General features: G+C 43.5%; 1 protein-coding gene across 1 annotated transcript in view; it reads left to right on the top strand.

Moving 5' to 3' along the window:
• The first annotated feature begins 229 nt into the window (after positions 1–229).
• The window catches only part of NPFFR2 (neuropeptide FF receptor 2), a 35,700-nt gene continuing 25,732 nt past the window's right edge, over positions 230–10,197 (top strand). The window contains exon 1 of the mRNA XM_034431122.3: positions 230–419. The gene's annotated coding sequence lies outside the window, so the exon portion shown is untranslated. The remainder of the gene's footprint in view (positions 420–10,197) is intronic.

Here is a 10,197-nt window from a genome sequence, read left to right as displayed (position 1 = left end):
GAAAACCAGAAAGTCCAGTCGCCTTTTGGGGGTGGGGGTGGGGGGTGGGGAGGAGCACTTTTGGGATTAGAAGCGCAGATGCGCTCCTGGCTTCGACTGCTCAATCTAACCCGGGGCTCCGGAAAGCTGGAGTGGGTGGGGTAGGCGGGGGAGGATCTGGCCCATCCTGCAGCCGGGGAGGACTGCAACAGCCGCCCCTCCACTTGCTAAGGCGGAGCGGCGAGGCGGCGCTTTGGTTGGCGGAGACGATGGAGGGAGCGGCTAGCTTTCCACGCTGCGCTCGTTTTGGCCGGGTTTGAAGCCACTCCGAATCATGCCACGCGTGGAACCGCCGCGCCCGCCGAGCGGCGAAGGGTCTGGTCCGGATTTGCCTTTCGCCGGAGCCTCCTTTCCTCCGAGGGTCTCCTTCTCCTGAACCGGTGAGTGGTCCGAGTGGACCCCCGAGGTGGGTCGCAGGGGGAACGAACGAATCTGCCAGGTTGTGTGAAAAGGGGAAAAAAATAAAAAAATGGCCATTTGGGTGAGACACGGGTGTGTGTGCGCGTGTTAACTCTGAAAGGCGTCTTGCATTCGGCCGTCCTTCGCCGTGGAGTTCATTCCCACGTGTGCAATCTCTGTGCCCCGGGTCGGGTTGCCGAGCCTCGCTTGCACGCGCGTTTAATCTCATCGGAATAAAGCTGGAAGGGAACCGCGAGGTCTTCTAGTCCAGCCTCCGGCTCAAACAGGAGAACCTAGACCGTTTCAGACAAGTGACTTGTCCAGTCGCTTCTTAAAAACCTGGAGCGCCCACAACTTCTGGTGGCCAGCTGTTCCACTGGCTGATTGTCCTTGCTTGTTAGGAAGTTTTTTTTTTAAATTTGATTTATATGCCGCCCTTCTCCGGAGACTCAGGGCGGCTTACAATGCGTTAAGCAATAGCCTTCATACTTTTGTATATTTTTATACAAAGTCAACTTATTGCCCCCACAAACCGGGTCCTCATTTTATCCACCTTAGAAAGGATGGAAGGCTGAGTCGACCTTGAGCCTGGTGAGAATTGAACTTGCAGTAATTGCAGGCAGCTGGATGTTAAATACTGATGTTAACAATGCCTTAAGCAATAGCCTTCATCCTTTTGTATATTTATACAAAGTCAGCTTATTGCCCCCACAAACTGGGTCCTCAATTGACCTACCTTAGAAAGGATGGAAGGCTGAGTCAACCTTGAGCCTGGCGAGATTCGAATTTACTTTAATTGCAGACAGCTGGTGTTAAATGACAGTGCCTTTGTCTGCAGAGCTATCCAGGCTCAAGTTTCTCCTGAATTCCAGGTTGCTTCTCTCCTTGATTAGTTTCCATCCATGGGTTTCATACATTGAAGTCCATTGATTCCATTCATTGTCTTTATCCACCCCAAGCATCTTGAAGCTGGCGGGACTTTGGTTCATGTCCCCCAAAATATTCTCACCTCTGCTTTGGAATTGTGTGTGTGTGTCTGTGCTTAATTTTATTTCCAGGATGGGAAAGGCAAGGGATGGGTATGCCTGGATGATGTGATACGTTGTTCGTTGTAATTCAGCTCCACTTTTGGGGTCTTTGGTTCCCGTGAGACTTACTTACTTACTTACTTACTTACTTACTTACTTACTTACTTACTTATTAATTAATTAGTTCGATTTATATGCCGCCCTTCTCCGGAGACTCAGGGCGGCTTACAATGCATTAAGCAATAGCCTTCGTACTTTTGTATATACCTGCTTAGTAGGGCTTTTGGCCCCCCCAAGCAGTGTTTTTTAAAAAAATTTTATTTTTTTATTTATTTTTATTTTTATTTATTTTTATATGCCGCCCTTCTCTGGAGACTCAGGGTGGCTTACAATGCGTTAGCAATAGCCTTCATGCTTTTGTATATTTTATACAAAGTCAGCTTAATTGCCCCCACAAACTGGGTCCTCATTTTACCTACCTCGGAAGGATGGAAGGCTGAGTCAACCTTGAGCCTGGTGAGAATTGAACTCGCAGTAATTGCAGGCAGCTGGCAGCTAAGTGCTACTTTAACAGCAGTTTAGTCCGCTGCGCCACCAAGGCTCCTCAGCAACCGTCAGTCCCAGCCAGATTGGTTTCCACAAAAAAAGAATGCCGAGGTTCTAGAAAGAGTGCAGAGAAGACCAACTAAGCCTGGTGGCTCAGCAGACTAAAAGCATTGTGATTAACACCAGCTGTCTGCAATTACTGTCAGTTTGAATCTTGCCAGGCTCAAGGTTGACTCAGCCTTCCATCCTTTCTAAGGGTGGGTAAATTGAGGACCCAGTTGTGGGGGCAATAAGCTGACTTTGTATAAATATACAAAAGGATGAAGGCTATTGCTTAACGCATTGTAAGCCGCCCTGAGTCTCCGGAGAAGGGCAGCATATAAATCAAATTAAAAAAAAAAACTAAGAGGGTAAAGGGTTCTGGATGAAAGATTCATATTGATGAATGGTTGAGGCAACTAGGTATGTCTAGCCGGTTGAAGAGAAGGTGACATGATAGCATCTTCCAATACTTTGGAACGGTTGTCCCAGGGAAGTCCACTTATTCTCCAAAGCAGCTGAAGGCAGGACAAGAAACGATGGATGGAAGCTCCTCAGAGGGACATCCAATTTGAAAATAAGGAGGAATTTCCTGACCGTGAGAACCATTCATCAGTGGAACAGCTTGCCACTAGAAGTTGTGGGCGCTCTATCACTGGAGGTTTTCAAGGAAAGATTGGACAACCAATTGTCCAGGATGGTATGAGGATTCCTGCTTTGGGCAAGAGGTTGTACTATTAGAAGACCTTCAAGGTCTCTTCCAGCCCTGTGATTCTATGTATAGTATAGATTAGATTAGATTAGCATTCTTTATTGGCCAAGTGTGTGATTGGACGCACAAGGAATTTGTCTTTGGTGCATAAGCTCTCGGTGTACATAAAAAGAAAAGATACATTTGTCAAAAATCATAAGGTACAACTTAATGATAGTCATAGGGAACAAATAAGCAATCAAATCATATTAGGAATTATATTGATACAGTCAATATAAATCTTAAGGATACCAGCAACAAGGTTACAGTCATACAGTCATAAGTGGGAGGAGATGGGTGATGGGAATGATGAGAAGATTAATATGTTAAAATTTTAATATTGATTTTAAATTGACAAGTTTTAAATTACGGGCCAAATTTATAAATTATTTTAACTCTATTTTTAACTGTAATGTTATGTATAGATGTTTTTATTTTGGCTGTTCACCGCCCTGAGTCCGAAAGGAGAAGGGCGGTATAGAAATTTGAATAATAAATAAATAAATAAATAAATAAATAAATAAATAAATAAATAATAGTAATGCAGCCTTAGTGAATAATTTGACAGTGTTGTGGGAAATATTTATTTAGCAGAGTGATGCTGTTCGGAAAAAAACTGTCCTTGTGTCTAGTTGTTCTGGTGTGCAGTGCTCTATAGCGTCGTTTTAAGGGTAGGAGTTGAAACAGTTTATGTCCAGGATGCGAGGAGTCTGTAAATATTTTCAAAGCCTTCTTTTTTTGTTTTTTTTAAAATTTGATTTATATGCCGCCCTTCTCCGGAGACTCAGGGCGGCTTACAGTGCGTTAAGCAATAGCCTTCATCCTTTTGTATATTTATACAAAGTCAGCTTATTGCCCCCACAAATTGGGTCCTCAATTTACCCACCCTTAGAAAGGATGGAAGGCTGAGACAACCTTGAGCCTGGTGAGATTCGAACTAGCAGTAATTGCAGGCAGCTGAATGATAATAACAGGCTATTAGTCTGCTGCGCCACCAGGCTCTTCCCTTTTGACTCGTGCAGTATACAGGTCCTCAATGGAAGGCAGGTTGGCAGCCATGTTTTTTTTCTGCAGTTCTAGTTCTGCAGTTTTTCTGCCTTTATTGTCATTGTACATCTTATACACAACGAAATTGGTTATGTTTTAAGCTCAGGTTTCAAACGTTTTCTAGTTTAAGCCACCGATTTAGCAAAGGAGCAGATCCAATGGTAGGTGTCTATGGGAGATTCTCAGTCATCCAGGTCATGGTTGCCCCAAAGTAATGGTGAAATTAAATTTTTTCTACTACCGGTTCTGTGGGAGTGGCTTGGTGGGCGTGGTGTGACTTGGTAGGCGTGGCGGGGGAAGGATACTGCAAAATCCCCAGGTCACTAGTCGAGGCGTCTCCAGAGCCTCAGGGAGTGGCCCAAGCTCCATCTGGAGCCTATCAGGTTCCATCAGGCGCCTGGGGCGGGACCATCTTACCGGCTCCGCCTCCCTGCGGTGGGTGCAGCAGTTCAAAGGTCAAGGCGAAGGAGAGAGTGATCCGACCATGACAAGGACTCGGTAACTATATCCCCTAACTATATAACTATATCTCAAGATCACTCAACCACTGTCCAGAGACAAAAACCAGGTCCAGCGGGTTTCCCTCCGTGTGGGTAGGGCCATGAATTAGCTGGGTCAGGTCCATAGCTGCCATGGAAGCCATGAACTCCCAAGCCACCTCCGACGTCTCACCCACGGACGGCAGGTTGAAATCCCCTATGACCATAAGCCTGGGGGTGTAAACCGCCACCGCGGCGATAACGTTGAGTAGCTCGGGCAGGGCTGCTGCCACGTGGCAGGGAGCCAGGTACGTGATCAGCAAACCCATCTGAACCCCATGACCCCACTTCACAAGGAGGGACTCACAGCCGGCCGTCTGAGGAACAGTGGCCTCCCTCGGTCTCAGACCTTCTTTAATGATAACCGCTACCCCCCCGCCCCGCCTTGTGACCTCAGCCGATGGAATGCATGGAAACCTGGTGGGCACATTTCAACGAGGGGAAACCCCCCCTCCTGGCCCAGCCAGGTCTCCGTAACACCTGCCAGGTCCGCTCCCCCCTCACGAACAAGATCACAAATGAGTTGAGGGGGGTCTGGGATGCTACCCATCCTCTTCACAACCTGTTTTCCTTGTTACCTACTGGGAGGAGGCTCTGTGGTGTCCGAAGCAGAACATCTAGATTCAGACACAGGTTTGTTCCATGGAACATCAACCTTGGGAACTCTCAAGTTTCCTCTTTTCACTACGTATTCAAAATGAACAGTGATATATATATATATATATATATACACACACACACACACACATATATACATATATAGAATAGAATTCTTTATTGGCCAAGTGTGATTGGACACACAAGGAATTTGTCTTTGGTGCATAAGCTCTCAGTGTACGTAAAAAGACATGATACATTCGTCAAGAATCATAAGGTACAACAGTTAATGATAGTCACAGGGTACAAATAAGCAATCGAATCATACTAGGAAACAATCAGTGTAAATCGTAAGGATACAAGCAACAAAGCTGGTCATACAGTCATAAGTGGGAGGAGATGGGTGATAGGAACGATGAGAAGACTCATAGTAATGTAGACTTAGTGAATAGTTTGATAGTGTTGAGGGAACTATTTGTTTACCAGAGTGATGGCGTTTGGGGAAAAAATAAACATATACATATACATACAAACACATACACACACACACACACACACACACACACACACACACGTATATTCTTTCTAGCCAGGTTTTACCTATGTAAACTAAGATGTTATACAGCCCTGGTTCTGTGAAATCTCATTCACAGAACCAGGGTTGTATAACATCTTAGCTTACGTAGGTAAAACCTGGCTAGAAAGAATATGCACATAATAGCCTACGAAAAAGAAAGAAAAAGAAACACACACACACACACACACACACACATATATATGTATATATATATATATATATATATATATATATATTGCAAACTCCAGAACTTTAAGATTTTAAAATTTTAAAAGAATTAAAATGTTATTTTACTAAGCTTTCGTCAGCCATCTGCTGACATCGTCAGCGTATTAAACTACCATTACAGAGATCTCTGCCTTTATATGCCATTAATCAATTTAGCCCTTGCGTGTGTAATACGCCTTTCCAGCCGTCTCCCACTTGTAAATCAGCTGTGTTGTTTTTGCTGTCGTCATGCTGGATGATGGAGGCTTGATTCCTACTATTTCCTCCCTCCTAGCTTGCTTATCAGTGGGGGGTGATGTTAGCCTGTCAGTTACTCCCATTTGTTGCCTTATCTCTGACCTCGTGGTCAGCCAGGTTTGTTTCTCATTGATCCTATCTGTTGCAGTTTGAGACAGCCCTGCCGAGTTGCTCCGTGTTTGGTCAGGAGACGTGGGAGACGGCGGGAAAGGCCTATTCCATGCGCAAGGGCTAAATTGATTAATGGCATATAAAGGCAGAGATCTCTGTAATGGTAGTTTAATACTCTGACGATGTCAGCAGATGGTTGACGAAAGCTTAGTAAAATAAAATTTTAATTTTTTTTAAATTTTAAAATCTTAAAAGTTCCGGAGTTCGCAGTATGTCTGCTTCTTCTTTTACTAATATACCTGGAACTCGTATTTTTAGAATAGTTTGTAATATCTATCTATCTATCTATCTTTCTATCTTTCTATCTATCTATCTATCTATCTATCTATCTATCTATCTATCTATCTATCTATCTATCTATATGTTTTTTCTCTAGCCAGGTTTTTCCTACGTAACCAAGGTTTTTCTGCAGCCCTAGCTCAGTAGAATCACATCCACTCGATTCTGGGCTTTTTTCTTTTCTGGCAGCCAGCAAGTTCCAGCTGCCAGGTGAGAGACTTATATAGATCTATTTCCAGCTCGTTAGCTTTCATCAGTAAGCCACAACCTGGCTTACTGATATGTAACTTACATTACAACCTAATTTACAACCTATATGTGTGTGTGTGTATATATATATATATATACACACACACATACATACATACATACACACACACACACACATGTGTGTGTATACATACATACATACATACACACACACATATGTATGTGTATATATATGTATGTATGTATATATGTATGTATCAAATTTATATTTTGCTGATAAAAAAGTAAAGGGAGACTAGTATAGATCTATTGCAAGCTATTTAGCTCTCGTCACCTAGCTCTAACCTTACTCGGATTCGAACTTGGGTATAGCTAGCTGATGAGAGCTAAATAGCTGTCAGGTTTCAGTGTCGTCTCAAAATAAATTGCATTTCCAAACAAATAGTCTTTGATGAAATCTTTCATTTATTAAGCACGACAATTTGTCCCCGATCATATCGTAGCCAACACTGACTTCCTGACCCCAAACCTTCCCTTTCCGTTCCCCAATTCTCTGCGTCTCATTGGCTATCTTCCAAATCACTCTCCCCATATCTACTACTTCAGCTCCCAGGAATGTCCCCCATCCCATCTCATCTCCTAGGGGATATTATCTTCAGGGAAAATAAGTAGGTGAAAAGTCAAGCGTCCTCTTGCCAGCTGCCCCCCTCTTCTCCTTCTTATGTCAGCACTGGAATGAATGTAGTTTGGAGTGCTGACAATAGCTTGAAATAGATCTATACTAGTCTCCCTTTATTTCTTTATCAGCAAAATATAAATTTGAAACAAAATAGTTTGTCGTGAAAGCGACTGCCTGAGGGCTCCTGGATTGGAGCTGAAAGGCGAAAGGGAAGCAGGATGCTCCGTCCCATATTGGGGTAGACCAGGTGCTTCGAGAGAAAAAAACCATATATATATGTATGTATGTATGTGTATGTATGCATGCATGTATGTATGTATGCATGTGTGTGTGTATATATGTAGCATGTGTATATGGGTGTTATGTATGTGTATGGGAAGACTTTTTTTGGAGAGCAGGCAAAAGAATTTCCTTTTTAATAGTGTGTGTGTAGCATGTGTAGATGTGTGTTATGTATATGGGAAGATACATACTTTCTTTTGAAAGCAGGCCACAGAATTTTTAACATGGGCCAGCGTGCTCACCGTAAAAAATGACAATAAAAGTTATCTTATTCTGATTAAGTTCCTCCGGTCCTGGGTGGCCCTCTGGTCCGTTTTTTCCCCCCACCCTCCCCTGCTACTCCACATTGTTACGGCACTATCAGCCAACCTGCCGGATGAGAAAGAAGGGAGAGAGATCTGCTCCATGAAAGTTTTGCAAAAGTTCATTTCATTTCAGCAGCCCTGAAAGAGGAAGAGGAGGAGGAGGAGGAAGAAGAGCTGCTTCTGGAACCACAATGGCGCGAACCCGCAAATGGGACACTGCGGAAGTGTCATTCGCACTGTCAGCCGTTTGAAGTGAATCTTCCCTTTTAAATTAGATTTCTTTCTTTCTTTTTTCCCCCCCTTCTTTTCGCCTTTTATGCTGCCTTGTTTTCTTTATAAGGTGGTTCTAATTGCTTTGCGCATCGCCCCCGGAATTCAGCAGTAATTAGTGGCTTTGGAAGTACAATTACTTAAATGTCTAAACAATCTTGTGTTTCCTGGCAGCCTGCGCCTTATATGATCCAGAGATTAGTTGGGCTTTTGTTCTTTACTTTGTTGGAAAACAATGTCACTTCTGTAAAACAAAAACCATCAAGGAACTTTCATGGAATTGTGGGTGCTTTATATTTTCCAGTGGTGTGGGTGTGAAAGAGAAGTTTTTAATTTAAATCTTGCAGAAAAAAAATTGAAATCGAGAAGCACGTTTTTTTTTTTCCTTCTTCCACAAAGGTTCTTTCCTCCGATAAATAACCTGCCCAGGGAATAGCTACCCAATGAATGCCCACTGTACAAGATGGCATTCCTACCCTATGTCAGTGATGGGTTTCAAATTTTTTTTTACTACCGGTTCTGTGGGCGTGGCTTGGTGGGTGTGGCAGGGGAAGGATACTGCAAAATCCCCATTTCCTCTCAATCAGCTGGGACTTGGGAGGCAGAGAATAGATGGGGGCGGGGCCAGTCAGAATTTTTACTACCGATTCTCCGAACTACTCAAACTTTCCGCTGTCGGTTCTCCAAAACTGGTCAGAATATGCTGAAACCCACCTCTGCCCTGTTTCCCCCAAAATAAAACATCCCCTGATAATAAGCCCCATCAGGCTTTTGAGCGCATGGCAATAAGGTTCAAAAAAAATAAAATAAAAAAATAAGATAGGGTCTTATTTTCGGGGAAACACGGTAGTTATTGTGAGAAACGGGCAAATAGCCTATTAGGCTACCAGAGTCCATAGCTCTCAGAAGGATAGCAGGCCCTAAAAAAGCTACATGAATCGAAGTTTTGGACAGAAAGATTTCAAAGTGTCTCAGAACTATTGGTCATCCTGCTGAGCTGTTGCTGTGAAAGGTGATTTCTGCAAAGTACTGTATTTTTTGGAGTATAAGATGCACCTTTCCCCCCAAAAAAGAAGGTGAAAATCCACCCAACTTCTCAAACGGAGGTTTCAGAGGCTGAAAAAAGCATCAGAAACGAAGCTTCAGAAAAGAAGCCCCCAAACAGAGCTTCAGAGGTGTTTTTCTGAAGCTGTTTTGGAGGCTTTCAGAGGCAGGAAAAAAAGTTTTTTCTGAAACAGAGTTTCAGAAGTTTCAGAGGCTGAAAAAATAGGGAAAAAAATCAAGGCACAGAGCTCACAACCAAGGAACCTGTTGCTAAAATTCACCTCTGGGAACAGCTGATGGGGGTATTCCAGGAGGCCGATCTACCCACCAATCAGCTTTTTTCTTATTTTCCTCCCCAAAAACTAAGATGCGGCTTATACTCCGGTGCATTTTATAATCTGAAAAATACAGTACGTCGTTTTGAAATATATTTGGAATCAGAACGTTGAAACTGTGAGAAATAAGGAACTGAACGTAGCCGATGGATAGAGGTTTTGAGATGTATGCAGGTATATGTGGAGACTGTCTTGTCAGTCAGACAGAACAAGGAAATAAGTTGTGAAATGCGTGCAGAAAAGTATAAAAAGAAGGTCTTGGGATGAGTTCAGAGCCACTGGCCATAGCTATTCCTTGCTGGACCTAGCTATTGTCTCTGGACCTCATTGCAAATTGCTCATGAAATATCGTATTTTTCGGCGTATAAGATGCACCTTTCCCCCCCAAAAAAGGGGGTGAACATTTAGGTGCGTCTTATATACCAAATGCAGCCCTGCCCACCCACTGGCCTCCACCCTTTGGCCTCTGCCTCCCAGCAGTTTACCTACTTGCAGCAAGAAGAAACAGCTCGTTTCAGCTTCAGCACAGCCTAATGAGCACAAGTTGATTGGATCGGCCTCCCGACTCTCAGCTGTTGTGCTCTCAGCTGTTTTG

Source organism: Pantherophis guttatus, chromosome 8 (assembly GCF_059756535.1).
Source record: "Pantherophis guttatus breed Tessera chromosome 8, ASM5975653v1, whole genome shotgun sequence".
NCBI lineage: Eukaryota > Metazoa > Chordata > Lepidosauria > Squamata > Colubridae > Pantherophis > Pantherophis guttatus.
Note: the sequence above shows the minus strand (reverse complement) of the source record. Positions and strands in the feature narration are given on the sequence as shown.